The 18,635-nt window shown below is 48.8% G+C and overlaps 2 pseudogenes; one reads left to right on the top strand and one right to left on the bottom strand.

The window, feature by feature from the left end:
* Positions 1 to 899: 899 nt before the first annotated feature.
* Positions 900 to 11,609, bottom strand: LOC131383191 (intraflagellar transport protein 122 homolog; annotated as a pseudogene).
* A 4,412-nt stretch (positions 11,610 to 16,021) lies between these two features.
* LOC116466549 (lipid transferase CIDEC-like) lies at positions 16,022 to 16,443 on the top strand (annotated as a pseudogene).
* Positions 16,444 to 18,635: the final 2,192 nt, after the last annotated feature.

Raw genomic sequence — 18,635 nt, 5'->3', positions numbered from 1 at the left:
ATTTAATTCTCCATGAGGAGTTAGTCCTTTATTTGGCAAAGGTTGATATTTGATTAAAGCCATTAGTTGGGTGGTGGTTTACCTGGTTACAAGAACCTCTATGGCTGATTGGATGTTTTTGACAAGGAGAGGTAGGAGACAAGGGAGTGTGAGACAGACTCCCAGTATGATCAGAACTATTCCTACTAAGGTCTTAAATCTTCCAAGGGACAAAAACCAGCCCCCAAAGGGGTATCTGGAGACCATCCTTTCCAAATTTGGACTGGGACATGGGCTAATTTTTGAATTTTTGCAGTTATATCTTCAATGACCTTCCTATTGTCATCAATTTCTAGGCAACAATTAGTTTAACTTTCCGCATTCCCCTCCTTCTAACATGGATAGAGGGAGTAGCAAGAACAAAGTAATGAATAGTATGTTCATACCCAGCGTGGACAGCAGAGGTCCTTATCCAGAGGAGGAGGTTGACCACAGTGACAGGTTAATAGTAAAACAATTAAGATTACAAGGAAAATTACTGGGCTTAAGATTTTTTTTTTTTTTTTTTTTTTGAGACGGAGTCTCGCTCTGTCGCCCAGGCTGGAGTGCAGTGGCGCAATCTCGGCTCACTGCAAGCTCCGCCTCCCGGGTTCACGCCATTCTCCTGCCTCAGCCTCTCCGAGTAGCTGGGACTACAGGCGCCCGCCACCACGCCCGGCTAATTTTTTGTATTTTTTAGTAGAGACGGGGTTTCACCGTGGTCTCGATCTCCTGACCTCGTGATCCGCCCGCCTCGGCCTCCCAAAGTGCTGGGATTACAAGCGTGAGCCACCGTGCCCGGCCTGGGCTTAAGATTTCTAACTACATTTACTTCCTTGATGAAACTTCAGCCGTGCATAGACTGGTCAGCTTCTGGGGTGACTAGAGCAGGGCTGCTGTCTCCTCAAGCTTCAGCTGTGCATAGACTGGTCGGCTTCTGGAGTCACCAGAGCAGGGCTGTTGTCACTTTCACTGGCACCTCGGTCCTGTCATAGGATAAGCTGGTTTGGATGGTCTGAGTCTTGCTGGCTGGTCCACTTGTCCTGGGCTGCCAGTTTCAGCCAACTGCGGTGGATCTAAGGCACGATTCCTGCAACTTTAACAGCAATGGTAGTGGACAAGATTACAGTATGGGGCCCATCCCATATGGGTACTAAAGTGGTTGGATTCTATTTCTTGACCTAAACAGAATCCCTGGGTCTAAAGGGGTGTGTTTAGTCTGTTAGTCCTATGGGCATTCTTTCCTGTACCCAGCCATGGATCTCTTGCATGGCTCTCCCTGAGGCCTGCATCTGCCTTCTCAAGGTTAGCTCCCTTAACTCACGGAATTACCTTAATTTTGACCTTTAATTTGACCTATGGTTGGGGGTGGCTGGCCGAACAAGATTTCAGAGGGTGAATACCTAGTTTGTTTGGTGGGGGTACACCTGACTCGGAGGAGGACCATGGGCAGGACCTGATCCTATCTTAGATGAGTTTTTTGACAATATTTCTTTAGTAGCTGCTTGAGTGTCTGGTTCATGTGCTCCACTTTTCCTGAGCTTTGTGGCTGGTTGGCCGTGTGTAATTTCCATTTCTGGAATCCCTGGGGGCCTGGTTTGCAACGTGTACATCCTGCACTGGTCTATATTCGTTAGTCCTTGGTTTCCACACTGGCAAAAATGTTCTACAGTGACCGGCATTGGGCCAAGGTCCTGTGTTCTAATAGCTGCTTCAAATGCCCTCGAATGCCCTGTACAGCTTCTTGGGGAAGTACTGATGAACCTGAACCAGTGTTGCCCCCGATTTTAGTTCCACTATCACTGGTGCCTGGATCACAGCCAGGCCGGGGGGGGGGCGGTATCTTCGGCCTACACTCCAGGAATTTTACTAAGCAACTTATACAGCTCATCTAGCCCCAGCTTTGGCAACCCTTCTGTGTAGTCTCCATTCCTCCGCCTGCAGGATGGTAAGGGTTAACACCATTTCTTCAGGATGGAGCGGGCTTAAAGTCATGGGCTGTATCACTGCCAAGTGTTCAGCCCCAGTGTTTACTATAAAGTCCATCAGGTGGCCCCCTACTTCCACCATGTCATGGGCTCCTGGGGGCCTAAGGAGATGGAGCCCAGTCTGGCCTAGTCCTCATAACCTTTCAGTCCCTGCCAGCCCAATAAAATCGGCATCTGGCTCTTTCTGGGTGTGATAAGCTTTAGCTGGCAGCCTTCTAGCTCCTTGGCTTCCTCCTCTCCCTCATTGCCTTCTGGACATTCATTCTTCCAGCGTCCTTTCCTCTTGGACTGCACACACTGGTCCCTATCTAGTCTTGCCCAATTCTCGGGTCTTTGCCTGATCTGACCTCTTCCTTGTCTGCACCTATGTCCACGTCCACGTCCTCTCGTGACACTTGCCCCCTTCTGTAAGTGCTGCCATCAGCAAATAGGCCTTTTTCCTGAGTCTCTGATGAGCCTCCTTCTTTGCCTCCTGATCACGGTTAACGTACACCTTGGTGGCCACTTCTAAAAGCTGAGTGGCATTCACGCCTGTGAAGCCCTCTAGCTTTTGCAGCTTCCCCCTGATGTCCCCCTGGGCTTGTCCTACAAATGCTGTGTTCACCATGCACTGATCTTCAATGGCCGTGGGGTCAAATGGGGAAGTATAAAACTGGAACACCTCACTGGGTGCGGTTGCTCACGCCTGTAATCCCAGCACTTTGGGAGGCCGAGGCGGGCGGATCACGAGGTCAGGAGATCAAGACCATCCTGGCGAACACAGTGAAACCCCGTCTCTACTAAAAATACAAAAAATTAGCCTGGCGTGATGGCAGGCACCTGTAGTCCCAGCTACTCGGGAGGCTGAGGCAGGAGAATGGCATGAACCTGGGAGGTGGAGCTTGCAGTGAGCTGAGATCGCGCCACCACACTCCAGCCTGGGAAACAGAGTGAGACTCTGTCTAAAAAAAAAAAAAAAAAAAAACAATAAAAAAAACCGGAGCACCTCACAGCGTCTCTCATAAAAACTGGCTGGGGCTTTCATCAATTCCCTAAATCACCTCTGAGATCTTTCCTATATTGATGGCCTTCTTTCTACCCTCCCGTAACCCTTGCAGCAGTGCTTCTTGGTACCTCTGTAGGCGCTGAAACTGGGCTGCATCATTTGGGTCCCAGTTAGGGTCTGCTTCTGGGAACTGGCCCCGAGCATAAGCCTGAACATTAAGTGTGCCTTCTGGTGCATTGGCTTCTAACTGGTGGAGGACTGCCTGGGTTACCCTCCAGCACTCCTCAGTGTTAAACAGCGTCAGTAGGAGCTGTTTGCAGTCTGGCCAAGTTGGACTGTGTGTCAGGAAGATGGACTGCATCGATCTGTGAGGGATTGGGGCTTCTCCGTGTAGGAGGGAGTATGGTGTTTCCAATTTAGGAGATCGGTGGTTGAAAAAGCCTGGTAAATGAAAGTTCATTCACCTCCTTGGACTTGGCCCTGTGCATTATAATAAAGAGGTCCCCTTGTTTCTCTGAGAGGCATTTGCATAACCTGGGTGCATCCAGACTGCAGGCAGCCTGCTTAATCATCCTGACTTTCCTCCTTGACCTCCTGGGACGAGGGCTCAGATTTCTCACTCTGGGGTGTAGCCTGGGGCGTATCACCATCTGAATCTGGCTGCTCAGGGGCCAGTCTTGGTAAAGGAGGGTATTGGAGTGTAGGGAGGAGGGGTCTCTATCTCCTCCGGTGGTTCCTGCAAAACCTGTGGCTTTCCCTTTGTCTCTGCAGCTGACAGTGAAGCTGAATTCTCTTTCACTTTTGGCTCAACTCAAGCTACGAGCGTTCTGCAATAAGCTGCTAGGCAGGGCTGCATTCAGACTATAAGGGAATTGGTCTGGATGCCCTGGCTGTTCTCTGATCCTAGTCACCACCTGATATACACGGCCAATTGTTTCTCTATCTATAGTCCTTTAGGCCAGCCATCCTACACTAAAAGGAGGGCCATTCTATTTCACAGAGAGTTCTTAACCTCTGGGGGGATCAACTTGATTCCATAGTCCCCCTTATAACCTTTCTTAAAGTTCTTTAACATACATTGTAATCTGGTAGGTTTTGACGACTTCCCTCCCATTTCCTCCTTTTTTGGCACAACACACTCACTTTCGCTTCAGACCGATTAGATCGTCTCCCTTGCGGGAGTCTTTCAGATGCAGCTTAGCTTTGGAGTGATTGTTAATCCCCCCACAATTACTAAATTGTGGGGCATCTTTCTGAGCCATATGCGGTAGCCCACGTAGGATGTTCGCCACTAGTCCCGGTCAGTCCCATGCTTCACTCGAAGCGTACAATCTATGCTAAGAGACCTGCAACCCCCACACGTCACTCCCTGCATTGGTTCCTTCCGGAACCATCTCTTTCACATGCACTCACACAACTCCCTGCTTCCAGTTTCCTTTCTCAACAAATTTAGCAAGCCACTCTCGCATCCTGGTTCAGTTGGGGTGTAGGTTTCATCCGAAATAGTGAGCCACTCTCACGTCCTAGGTCAGATTACTCGTACGCCCTGGGTGCCAGTTTCATCCGACTTTGCGAGCCACTCTTGTATCCTGGGTCGGACTACTTGGTGCACTCCCGGGAGATGATCAGTTTCCCTTCCGCCCTTATGGGACAGGTCCTGCCTTGGGCCCCGAACCTTACTGTGGCCCTGAAGTGTGCTGTTCCTGGAATCATCCTGTAGCCCCTTTAGGCTCTGCTGCGCTGTCGGGTAGGGGCACCGGATCACAGGAAAGCTGATCTCCCCCTGAGTTGAAGTTCTCCCGATGGTGCCTGGGGTCACAGGCCTCCCCTGGCCCAGGGCTCCAGTCCCACAGGCAAAGGAGACAGTAAACCTGTCGTCTCCGCTTCTGGCTGGCTCGCCAAAATGTTGTGGGAATCAGGAGACTGGAGAGATCAAAGGGTGAAATAGGAGGATTTTATTTAGGTGGCCACTGGCCCAGCAGATTAATATCCAGAGGCTGAGCAACGAACAAAGATCAGGCTTGACTTTTATTCAGGCAACTGAAGGGGAGTGGCTAGCCAGTGATGCGAAACTTGCAGGGTAGGGAAAGCGAGCTTAAAGAAGCAGAACAAAGGCAGTTAATCAAACTGTGACAGGTTTTGCAATTCAGGCATGTCTTGTGACCTTTGCCATCCTGCATAGATGGGAAAACATGAACTTATAAAATCCTTGCAAACTTGCAGAAATAGTTACAAAAATAGTTATAAGAGCAGAACAAAGAATGATGGCATGGGGAGAGAATTCCAGGGAGAGACTAAGAACTTGTTTTTCTCGTCCCTGCTCTTGGAACCCATTTCTTTGGGGCCCCTGCCTGGCCTTGCAGATAATGTTATCATAGCTCCAGCTGGATTTGTTTTCCCTTTACTTGTTTTTCTCATATTTCCTGCTTCAGGACAGTGCAGCCAAGAGAGGCAGAGCCAGCCTGCGACTGTGCCGAACAAAAGCCAGGCTGGGGAGCCTTCTCTCCTGCTCTGGGCTTCTTTGCACACCCTTTGTTTGTTCAGCCTGTCTGTCAGTCATGGAACATCCACAAGACAGGACAAAATGCAGCCATAAATACAATGCGGGGTCTCAGGCAGGAGGGAGGGGCGCTGGCTGTAAAAGGGTAGCACAACACTAGGCACTTGTGGTGGTGGCTATGTTCAGTGCCGTGACCGTGGGGGGTGGTTACACATGCCAACAGGGATGGGAAAATCGTCCTGGAGCTTTGCACAGTTACCATTGCGGGAAACTGGGCAAAGGGTATAAGGGATCTCTGTATTATTTCCTGCAACTTATGTGAGTCTACAATTATCTTAACATTTTGCCATGCTAGATAAGAACATTTGCTGACACAGCCTTCCAGCCTGCCTGCCTGCCTGCCTGCCTGCCTGCCTGCCTTCCTTCCTTCCTTCCTTCCTTCCTTCCTTCCTTCCTTCCTTCCTTCCTTCCTCTTTCTGATGGTCTCCCTCTGTTGCCCAGGCTGGAGTGCAGCGGCATAATCTCAGCTCACTGCAACCTCCCTGCCTCAGGCTCCCATGATTCTCCAGCCTCAGCCTGCCGAATACCTGGGATTGCAGGCGCACACCACCACGCCTGGCTGGTTTTTGTATTTTTGGTGGAGACGGGGTTTCGCCGTGTTGGCCAGGCTGGTCTCCAACTCCTGACCTCCAGTGATCTGCCTGCCTCAGCCTCCCAAAGTGCTGGGATTACAGATGGAGTCTCGCTCACTCAATGCTCAAAGTTGCCCAGGCTGGAGTGCAGTGGCGTGATCTCGGCTCGCTACAGCCTCCACCTCCCAGCCACCTGCCTTGGCCTCCCAAAGTGCTAAGATTACAGCCTCTGCCTGGCCGCTACCCCGTCTAGGAAGCGAGGAGCATCTCTGCCTGGCCGCCCATCGTCTGGGATGTGAGGAGTGCCTCTGCCCGGCCGCCCATCATCTGGGATGTGAGGAGCGCCTCTGCCTGGCCGCCCATCTTCTGGGATGTGAGGAGTGCCTCTGCCCACCCGCCCCGTCTGGGACGTGAGGAGCGCCTCTGCCCGGCCGCCCCGTCTGGGAAATGAGGAGTGCCTCTGCCTGGCCGCTGTGCAACCTTCCAAGTGTGAAGTGACAGCCTTCGTTGTAGAATGAATGAAGACACTGGCACTGATTATATAACACCTTGGAAGCTATCTCAAGTCATTGATGGTGGAAGTATTGGAATTATAGAAGAAAGCAAACACACAAATTTGACTAAAGGCAATTTTGTGACTTCTTTATTGGCCCTGGCAAACCAAGGTTATTCTGGATGGAAATAGCTTTGAAAAGGTGATATATATATGAATGTATCTGATTTTTTTTCCCCGTATAATTCTTACTTTGTGCATTTGATATTCAGTTGTGTTTGTAATCACGGAAAAATAAAAGCATGTATTAAAAAAAAAAAAAGAACATTTGCTGACACAGAACCATGCTTCAGGAGATTGCTGAGTGAAAAGGCCAGATGACTAGTTTACAGCCAGCACTTCATAGGCAGTGATGGGGCTGCCATAACCGAATGTGAGGTGAAATGAGAAGATAGCCATAAAGGAAGGGATGAGAAGTCTTGTTTACAGGCCAGGCTCAGGGAATACAGTAAATCTGAGGTTCCATCTATAGGTAGCAATACTTACACACATAAAAGTCATGAAACAGTATTTGCAGTGTGATTCCACTTTTGTTTAAAAATGTTATAAAATCACATGCTTCTAATTGTATATTATGCATACATTATATATACACATAGAAAAGCTCTAAGCAGATGTATTTCAACATGTTCAAGAGTGATTCTGTACTGAGGATGGGATACTAAGGGCTAAAGCTTCTCGCTAGTGCGTGTCTCTGTTTTATGGCAATCTTACAGTAAGCACCATCTGTGTGGGGTGCAGGAGGTGAAGGGGAGACCAGCTCGCACTCGGGAGGTCAATCTCAGCCACCTGTCTGTGGTTCTGCCCTCCCCCATTCTGTGGCTTCACCCTTCAGTGCCCCATTTCTGTTCTGGCCACCTCCTAGTTCAGGGGGCTTGTGCAGAGTCCCATGCTCCCTTATTGGCTCACAGACCTCAGCCCACACCCCCCACCCACTCATTCTCTCTCTTCCCCTCTCTCTCACACACACATCACCACCATCACACACGTGCTCACACACACACCCTGCCGGACTCCCGGCTTTGCTGCTCGCTCCACTCGGCCCACATTGGGCTCTCTGTAAAATATACTCTGCTGACAACACTGCATACCCCTCCCATCCCTACAGAAAGGAGACCAGGAAGAAACTGATGCTCAGGGAGGTTGAGCTGTTTGCCCCCAGTCACACAGGTTGCAAGGAGTGGAGATAGGGCTGCAGGTTCCAGGCCCAGACTGCCTCCCACGACATCACAGCTGCCATTCTTCTCTCCTTGCTACTCTCTCCCCAAAGCACCACCAAAGGGCCCAGCTTCCCTGGTCTTATTGGCCTTGCCAGCACTAAGAGTGGACAGGTGCTCCCAGTTACCTGCGGCACCTCCACGGCAGAAATGAAGATGTGGAGGCAGAAGATCTTGGAGCCATTGTAGCCAACCACAAAGCCCTGCAGCTTCTGCCGGTGCACAGGGAAGGTGCTGGCTTTGATGTTGAGGTAGCGTCCTCCCGAGAAGCAGAGCATGTCCTCACACTGGGTGTTCCAGGCCACACTGTTGGCGTTTGGTTCCTGGGGGACAGGGACAGTGGGGATCCTGTGAGAACCACCCTGGGCTTGGGCAGCGCTTGCACATTTCAGCCTAATACCCTCTTAAAGACTGAATCCCACTAAATTGCTTACAGCGGGATGGAGGGAAAAGGAGGAAAGGGGACCACAAAGAAATGAACAGAGGCAAGCCCCTCCATGCACCTGCGTGTTGTGGGAATTTTTGAGTAAGCAGGAGTTACTTTTGAAAAATATTCTCCTGACAATTCTTCAAGGATCTAGAACTAGAAGTTCCATTTGACCCAGCCATCTCATTACTGGGTATATATCCAAAGGATTATAAATCACGCTGCTATAAAGACACATGCACATGCATGTTTACTGCAGCACTGTTCGCAATGGCAGAGACTTGGAACCAACCCAAATGTCCATCAAGATAGACTGGATTAAGAATATGTGGCACATATACATCATGGAATACTATGCAGCCATAAGAAAGGATAAGTTCATGTCCTTTGTAGGGACATGGATGAAGCTGGAAATCATCACTCTGAGCAAACTATCCCAACAACAAAAAACCAAACACTGTATGTTCTCACTCATAGGTGGGAATTGAACAATGAGCACACTTGGACACAGATGGGGAACATCACACACCGGGGCCTGTTGTGGGGTGGGGAGGGGGAAGCGATAGCATTGGGGGATATACCTAACGTAAATGATGAGTTAATGGGTGCAGCACACCAACATGGAAGATGTATACATATGTAACAAACCTGCCCGTTGTGTACATGTACCTTAGAACTTAAAGTATAATAATATTAAAAAAAATTCTCCTGAAATATGAGTCCCTATATAGAAAGTGGAGAATCAGACCAGGTGCAGTGGCTCACACCTGTAATCCTAGCACTTTGGGAGGCCAAGGCGGGTGGATCACCTGAGGTCAGGAGATCAAGACCAGCCTGGCCAACATGGGGAAACCCTGTCTCTACTAAAAATACAAAAATTAGCCAGGCGTGGTGGCATGTGCCTGTAATCCCAGCTACTCCAGAGGCTGAGGCAGGAGAATGGCTTGAACCTAGGAGGTGGAGGTTGCGGTGAGCCAAGATTGTGGTGGCATTGCCTGGACAACAAGAGTGAAACTGTCTCAAAAAAAAAAAGAAAGTGGAGAATCAGCAAAGTGGGATTCCACTTCTATTACAGAAGAAATATACATCTCTATAGACAGAAGATTTACAAGAATATGTTCCAAAGGATTAACAGCGTTTCTGGGTGGGTGAAATTGTGTAATGGGAAAATCTGTTTTCTCATTTGTTCTGTCATGAACATCTATCTATTGTTTGATAATGAGAAAGAACGGTGAGTTATTTGTAAGATTTGAAAAGAATATCTTGTTCTTTGCATTTACAGTCCACACGTTGTGAAAATAGAGTCATCCTGGGAGGCATCCACTGCACCTCAGTTCCCTGCTAAGCCCGGGAGCCTCAGGGACCAGTAGATGCTCACAGCTTTCTGCCTAGAATGTTTTACAATGTCTGAATCTTTTATAATGAGCGTAGATTGCTTCTATAATGAGAAAAAAATATATAGCTGTTTTATGTGTAGGGGTAGGGGCAGTGGAGAAGAGGAAAAGCCAGCAGGCAATGTCACAGCTGGGAATGCTGATGTCTCCTGGCAGGGCTGAGAATCACCTCCCCTAGCCTGCTACAGAGCCAGCAGTGGGGACGGGGGCAGCTCAGACGCCCTTCCACACTTGTATGATTCTACGCTCAGACACAGGTTCACATTTGGGGCCAGCTACGCCCCCTATAGGTGGGAGGTGAGGCTGGGAAGAAGGGAGGTAACATTTCAGGCCCCATTTTGTGCCCAGCACTGAGCTAGGCACTGTGGTATCTTGTTCATTCCTGTAGCAATTCTGTGACGGGCAATTACTAATTTCATTTTAGAGAAAAGAAATCAAGGCTCAGAGAGGCTCACTAACTTGCTTAAGATCACACAGGAAGGGATGCAGACAGGACCCAAGCCTAGGGCAGCCTGAAGGGTGTGTCCTCTCTTTCCCCCGAACCATTCTACTCTCTCAGGGACATGAGTGAGTTGAGACTGACAGGGAGTCACCTCTGGGCTAGAGGTGGCCAGGTAACTGCTTCTTTTTTTTTGACGGAGTCTCGCTCTGTCGCCCAGGCTGGAGTACAGTGGCGCGATCTCAGCTCACTGCAAGCTCCACTTCCTGGGTTCATGCCATTCTCCTGCCTCAGACTCCCAAGTAGCTGGGACTACAGGCGCCCGCCACCACGCCCAGCTAATTTTTTGTATTTTTAGTAGAGACGGGGTTTCACTATGTTAGCCAGGATGGTCTCGATCTTCTGACCTCGTGATCCACCCGCCTTGGCCTCCCAAAGTGCTGGGAATACAGGCATGGGCCACCGCGCCCGGCCGAGGTAACCCCTTCTAATTGACTGAGGCTGCTCCCCACTCCAGGCCCTCCCCCTATTGATTCTGCTGCTGAGAACAAGGAGGAGCCTGGTAAGGGAACTGAATCTGCCCGTAACATCAGGAAACCCTGCAGTGGCCGAGGAAACCAGTTAGGAGGGACTCCAGCTTTGAGGGGAACTCGATTCTGCCCAACCAGCCCTCCCCACCTCCAAAGCCCAAAAGAGACAAAGAGTGGCATGAGCCCAGCAGAAAGCCAGCCAGGCCCTGAGCACAGAGCTGCTGGGCTGTCATCTCTGGTGACACACTTCCTCAGGTCACAGGGCTGGATGACTCCACTAAACAACGCCTACGCCTCCAAAGATCCAAGCACTTCAGATTCTGCTGGCTCTTCTAGCATTCTTGTGAATTAAACAGAAGGTCAGGCTTGCCCATCCCCTTCCCCCTTTCAGATGACAAAACTGATCATGTTTCCTTCCCGTGCTGTAGGTGCGCATAGACACAGGCAGGCCTGCAGCAGGTGAGACGCAGACTTCTGCAAAGGAAGTGCATCCATCGCCCCATTCACTGAGTGCTAACGTCACGCCCCCCTCAGAGTCATCACCCCATTTCTTGCTCATGGAAAACGCTTAAGAGAGGCTCTGCTGGCTCATCTCATTGGCAAGAAAACCAAAGTTAAAGAGGCCGGTCCAGGCCCTGTGACTTGTGCCTGTGTGGGAGGAGCAGGTTGTGGCCCAGGGCCTCTGGGACTCTGCGCCTGTGCTTGGCCCCTGCCCCTCACTGCCCCTCCCAGAGACCTGCCTGGGCCAGAGCAGGAGAGCCTCCTGCAGGGACTAGGAAGCTAGAGGAGGGTCTCTAATCAAAGGACGATGTCCCTGGGCCCTCTCGGGGACTTCACCTGAAAAAGCAGCTCTTTGGTGTCGATGTCATACACAGGCAAGTGTCATTTTCATCTACCACAGCCAGCTTCTTACGGGAGGCACTCATGTCCAAGCAGCGCACAGCTGTGGCCTGCTTCAGCAGGATGATAGCAAAGAGATTGTCCACGAAGATCTTCAGGATCTGGCAAAATTTCAGCGAAAACAGTGTCAGTCACCATGGCAACAAGATCCTGGCCCACTGCCAGGCCCTTGGAATCCCATGTGCTCTGCAAGAACAACTCCCACCACCTTCACCAGAAGCTCCGTGCAGGGAAAAGGACTCATCAAAAGAAAGAGTGGGGTGAGGCGTTGGCTTATCCTTAGGAGGCCAGAAGCAAGGTTCATCAGAGGCTGCAGAAGTAATGACAGACCCGAGATAGGCCGAGCTCACTTCAGTGTCTGTTCGGACTGGGGATTTGTTGATGACATTACCCAAACTGCAGCATTAGGAGATGCCACCTAGCAGAGATCTGAGTCACAAACTAACACAGGAAAAGGCTACTATGAACACTGACAAGACATGTGGTAGAAAGTTATAATAATGATGACAGTGATGATGACAGCCATCATCTACTGATATCCCTGGTTTAAAAAAATTTTTTTTTAGAGATAAAGTCTTGCTATGTTGCCCAGGCTGAGCACAGTGGCTATTCACAGGTATAATCATATCACACTGCAGCCTCAAACTCCTGGGCTCAAGAAATCCTCCTGCCTCAGCCTCCTGAGTACCTGGGACAACAGGTACCCACCAGTATGCCTGCTTTAATATCCCTGTTTGGGTTTTTTTTTGAAACTGGATTTAACTCCCAACCTTGATATCTATTTTTGACAGCCCTGTGAAATGTAGCATTATCCTCATGTCAAACTGTAGCCTCGGAGAGGTAAAATGATCTGCCTAGGGTGACAAAGCCTGTGAGTAGCTAACTAAGAACATGACCTCAGGCCCACCTGACCCCAAAGTGAGAGCTGCCTGAGAAAGAAGTGGCCCTTGGCTTTGTTCTTGACTTCACCCACCTCCCCTTGGCATTGTTCTTGACTTCACCCACTGCTCTCACACTCCGTGACTTCCGTCCTCAGCAAAGACCTGACAAGGCTCAGCCAGAAGCCATCTGCTGCACAGCTTGGCTCTCAGGCTAATGCAGCTACATTTTCAGTTTTTTTCTTTTTCTTTTTTTTTTTGAGACGGAGTCTCACGCTTTTGTCCAGGCTGGAGGACAGTGGCACGATCTCGGCTCACTGCAACCTCCACCTCCTGAGTTCAAGAGATTCTCCTGTCTCAGCCTCCCGAGTAGCTGGGATTACAGGTGCCCGCCACCACGTCCAGCTAATTTTTGTATTTTTAGTAGAGACAGGGTTTCGCCATGTTGGCCAGGCTGGTCTCAAACTCCTAACCTCAAGTAATCCACCCGGCTCGGCCTCCCAAAGTGCTGGGGTTACAGATATGAGCCACTGCGACTGGCTCATTTTCACTTCCAAAGTTTCATGTAGCAGCCCACTTAGAACTTTTCTTATGTTGAGCAAAGAACATGCATGCACACACATACACACACACAGAAATCTGTTTAACATCCCACACCTAACTGGCCAAAAGGCCAATTTTTCTTATGACATCTATCAGTATCCTGAGGACCCAGCATTCTCTAGGACACATGCTGGAATGCACTGCCACTCGCTGCCATAATTGGGAGGTGACCTAGGTAACGATCTCTGCCTCCCTCTAGAAATCCACAGAAGTAGCATCTCTACAAATCTTCCACCTTCTGATGACCTTAAGCCACTAATCAAGTCTACATGTAGCCAGAGGCTGTAGCTCAACTCTGCCAGAACGTGGGGCCTGCTATGAGTGTGAGGGCCACTGCACCTTTGGCCTGAAGCTGTCCTCAAAAAACAAAAAACTTCTCTGAAGTCTCAGAGTTGGAAAGAGGGGGCAGTGAAGCAACTTGCCTGAGGCCACACAGCTGCACTGAGAGGTTAAGTAACTTGCCAGAGGCAAAACAGCTGCACAAGAGGTTAAATAACTTGCCTGGGTCACACAGTTACACAGAGAGGTTAAGTAACTTGCCTGAGGCCATGCAGCTGCACAGAGAAACTACATAACTTGCCTGATGTCACACAGCTTCATACAGTGGTTAAGCAACTTGTCTGAGGCCACACATGGCACAGAAAGGTTTAACTTACCTGAGGCCACACAGCTGCACAGAGAGGTTAAGTAACCGCTGAGATCACACAGTTGCATAGAGAGGTTAAGTAGCTTGTTTTAGGCTACACAGCTGCACAGAGAGCTTAAGTAACTTCCTTGAGGCCACACAGCTGCACAGAGAGGTTAAGTCACTTGCCAGAGGCAAAACAGCTGTACAGAGAGGTTAAATGGCTTGTCAGAGGCAAAGCAGCTGCAGAGAGGTTAAGTCACTTGCCTGAGGCCACACAGCTGCACAGAGAGGTTAAGTAACTTGCTTGAAGTCACACAGCAGCACAGAGAGGTTAAGTAGCTTCCCTTAGGCCATACAGCTGCACAGAGGGGTTGAGTAACTTGCCTGAAGCCACACAGCTGCACAGAGAATTTAAGTAACTCGACTGACGCTGCACACAGAGGTTAAGTAACTTGCCTGAGTTCACACAGCAGCACAGAGAGGTTAAGTAACTTGCCTGAGGTCACACAGCTGCACAGAGAGGTGGCAGCATCAGTGGAGCTCCAGAGTCAAGGCTACAGTGAGCAGTGACTGTGCTGCTGCATTCCAGCTTGGGCAACAGTCAAGACCCTGTCTCAAAAGGAAAGCAAAAAATAATATAAAAAAGTCAAACATAGAGTTAACGTATGAGTCAGCAATTCTTCTCCTAAGTATATGCCAAAGAGAACGGAAACTAGATGTTCATACAAAAACTTGTACACCAAAACTTACAGCAGCATTATTCATAGTAGCCAATAAGAAACAAGCTAAATGTTTATCAATTGATAAATGGATTTGAAAATGTGCTATATCTATATAGTAGAATATTATTTAGTCAAAAATGAATGAATCAAGTTTGGGCATAGTAGCACATGCCTGTAATCCGAGCACTTTGGGAGGCCAAGGTGGGAGGATCCCTTGAGACCAGGATTTTGAGACTAGCCTATGCAACATAGCCAGACACTGTCTCTACAAAAACATGAAAATTAGGCAGGTGTAATGGCAAGCACCTGTAGTCCCAGCTACTTAGGAGGCTGGGACAGGAGGATCGCTTGTGCCCAAGAGTTTGAGGCTGCAATGAGCTATGAGTGTGTCACTGCACTCCAGCCTGGGTGACAGACTGAGACCCTGTCTCTTAAAAAAAAAAAATGATAAATCATGCTGCAACACAGATGACTTTGAAAACATGCTAAGTGAAAGCAGTCTAAAAAGACCCCATATTGTATTACTTCATTTCGATGAAATGTCTGGAATAGGCAAATCCATAGAAACAGAAAATAACTGTTGCCATGGGATGGGGAATTGGAGGAATGGGGAGTGACTGCCAATGGGAACTGGGTTTCTTTCTTTCTTTTTTTTTTTTTTTTTTTTTTTTGAGACAGAGTTTCGCTCTTGTTTCCCAGGCTGGAGTGCAATGGCACAGTCTCGGCTCACCGCAATCTCTGCCTCCCAGGTTCAAGCGATTCTCCTGCCTCAGCCTCCCGAGTAGCTTGGATTACAGGCATGCGCCACCATGTCTGGCTAATTTTGTATTTTCAGTAGAGATGGGGTTTCACCATGTTGGTCAGGCTGGTCTCGAACTCTAAACCTCAGGTCATCCGCCTGCCTCGGCCTCCCAAAGTGCTGGGATTACAAGCATGAGCCACTGCGCCTGGTTGGAACTGGGTTTCTTTTTGGGGTGATGTAAATGTTCTGAAGTTAGCTAGTGATGATGGTTCCACAACTTCGTGAATATACAAAAAACCCTGAATTATATGCTTTTTTTGAGATGGGGTCTCACTCTGTCACTCAGGCTGCAGTGCAGTGGCACGATCACAGCTCACCACATCCTTGATCTCCTGGGCTCAGGTGTTTCTCCCACCTTAGTCTCCTGAGTAGCTGGGACTACAGGTACACACCACCACACCTGGCTAATTTATGTATTTTTTTTTTTTTTGTAGAGATAGAGTCTCACCATTTTGCCCAGTGCTGGGATCTGAATTGTACACTTTAAGAGGGTGACTTTTATAGTATGTAAGTGGTATATCAACTAAAAATTACATATGTGGCTTACATTATATTTTATCGGACAATATTGTTCCAGACTATGAACCCTGAAGCCAGGCACCAAGAGGTACCATGATAAAGTCTCTACATAGTGATTCCACAGCAGAGGGCCTGGGCTCCAGTTCTACCCCATAGACCCCAGCCCACTTGTTCTTTCCCTGGCAGCTGAGGAGCTATGACGTGGGGCTTTCCCAGACTGGCTCTGTGACTTCTTAGAGATGGCAGAAGCATCACCGACCTTATTCCCCAGGTTCAGGGCACTCTGATGCTGGCAGACAAGCCCTTCTTCCTGGTGCTGGAGGAAGATGGCACAACCGTAGAGACAGAAGAAGAGTCTTTCCTTCCAAGCTCTGGCAGGCGATACAGTGTTCCTGGTCCTCCAGAAGGGGCAGAAATGGGAGCCCCTATCAGAACAGGTGAGGTCCCACCTGTTGGGGGAGAAAAGTGGGACCCTGGGAGAAGTCTTCAAGGGGTGCTAACCATCTGCTTGTCTCGATGCAGGGGATGAGGCACCCACTGTTTCTCCCCCATAAGCCTGCCAAGAAGATGGATGTGGCCCGCATAACCTTTGACCTGAACAAGCTGAGCTCACAGGACTTCATCAGCTGCCTGAACGTGAAGGTGACTTTCTATGATGTATACTCCCTTTCCTATGATCTACACTGCATGAGGCTGAGTGCATGGTGAAGTGAGCAAATTGGGATTTGCTGGGGACACCTCGATGGCACCCTCCATCCCATCCTATCTCTTTCCTCATCTGGACTCATCTGATCTGAATTGGTCTTTGATTTGTCTGTGCATTCCCCCTAGAGTGTCAGCTCCTGGAGGACAGGAATCCCATTAGCCCTGCTCATCCTTGTATCACACCTAGTGACAGCCTGGTATATCGAGGGTGCTCAGTGCATGTTGGTTGAGTGAGTAGCCGATGGCACCAGGACAAGGAGCAAATCTTGAAGCTGAGGGGAATCCCAAATCCTATCTTCAGACAGAAGTCTGCTCCTTGTTCCTTTCTGGGATGTGTGAAATGCAACCTGGGGAGGAGGTAGTGGGAGAGGGAAAAATGCCTCGTGGATTCTGTTACACAGAAGCCGGTGGGTATACCATCTCGCACCCAAACAGGGGAGCAGCTCCAAGTACCCCTGGCAACAGCAGCCACATGACCTCAACCTGGCCAGTCAGAAGAACCCAACCTACCCAGCCACAGTGATTGGCTAACATCTGGGCATGTGACCAATCAGGTGGCGAGGGTCAGGACAAGGGTTGGTAGCAGGGGACAGAAGGTCTATTTCTGTTGGGTGGCTGGGGCTGTGGGTGCCATCTTGTCACCTTGAAGGGAAAGCCCACCTAAGCACGACATCCACACTGAGAGAAGGACACAGAGTCAGAGGTTGGGAGAGGGTCCAGGTGACATTATTGAGCACCCAGGTGCAGCCAAGTTACAGTTACCCCAGAACATTCTCGTTGGGATCCAGGTGGCTGTGGTCACCTAGAGAGGTCAGCAGAGCTCCTCCAGCCTCTGGAGTCGATAGCTGTGAAGTCGATATAATGAGGGCCCCGAATCACCCAACCTCAACCAGCTCCTTCCAGTGACTGCCATCGTGGGCACTCTACACTGAGTCATGTAGCATGCCAGCTGGGATTAGAGGCACTCACCACCATGCCCGGTAATTTTTGTATTTTTGGTAGAGACAGGGTTTCACAATGTTGGCCAGGCTGGTCTCGAACTCCTGACCTCAAGTGATCTGCCCACCTCATCCTCCCAAAGTGCTGGGATTACAGGTATGAGGCACTGCACCCGACCCGGCCAATTAAGCTCCTTTAAATTTAATTCAGCTGAAGTTTTTCTTTTAGTAAACTGAACAGGGGAAACTGTTTAAAACAACATCATATTTCTCAGAGGCTAATACTTAAATATAAGATGGAAGGATCAAAGTGTAACTATTGTCATTTTTATCATTTGCTGTGCTAAGTGCTTTCATGTGGATTATTTTACTTAAACCTTTTAAAAGTCCTGTGAGATAAAGGGTATCATACTCATATTTACAGATGAGGAAACTGAATTTAGAAACTGGTATAGTAGTGAAACAGCAAAACTCTTCTGCTATACTCTATTGGAGCAATTAGAAACTATGCCTTAACATTTTTCTAATTTTTGTTTTGTAAAATATGTGCCACTGGATTTCTCATTTGGTTGATTTAGGGAGACCTGTGTACACTAAACATTTGACACATTAACAGACTACTTGACTGATTTAATAGTATTGTTTGGCAAAAATGTACAGCAGCTCAAAATTGAAACAGTTTTTGCAACATATGTATATTTTTCTTTGTTTTACCTATGGGGATAATTTACAAAGGCAGTTGTTTCCAAATACCTTCTTGTGAAGCTGAATGCTAAGCAAGTAAATATCAACCACTGATGAAGAAACCAGGTGAGAGACCTTAGACAAGGTAAAATAATCTGAAAAGATGCCTGCAAATATTTTGCAGTTTTGACTCTATGCCTTGCAGAGTTTTGAGCTCTTTTTTCTTGATGTTGTGTTAGCAATTTAATCTTTTTTGGTGCTGAGCTTAGCTTGCTGAGATGAAAGGGATTTCTTTTTCTTCTCAAGGAGTTCACACAATGGAAGCTGGAGGCATTTCCCAACACTGTGATCAATGCTACAGTCAGGGAACAAGCAAGTCTCCCCCAAAACAGGGATCGGAGTTTTTAAGGATAATTTGGCTCGGGAGCTCGGGAAGTGGGGAGTGCTGACTGGTTGGGTTGGAGATGGAATGATAGGGGGTTGAAGTGAGTTTTTCTTGCTGTCTTCTGTTCCTAGGTGGGATTGCAAAACTTGTTGAGCCAGATTACCAGTCTGGGTGAAAAAGCAGAGTGG

The sequence above is a fragment of the Hylobates moloch genome, unplaced genomic scaffold (assembly GCF_009828535.3).
Source record: "Hylobates moloch isolate HMO894 unplaced genomic scaffold, HMol_V3 SCAFFOLD_4, whole genome shotgun sequence".
Classification (NCBI taxonomy): domain Eukaryota; kingdom Metazoa; phylum Chordata; class Mammalia; order Primates; family Hylobatidae; genus Hylobates; species Hylobates moloch.
The sequence above is the reverse complement of the archived record's forward strand: the minus strand, read 5'-3'. Positions and strand labels throughout refer to the sequence as shown.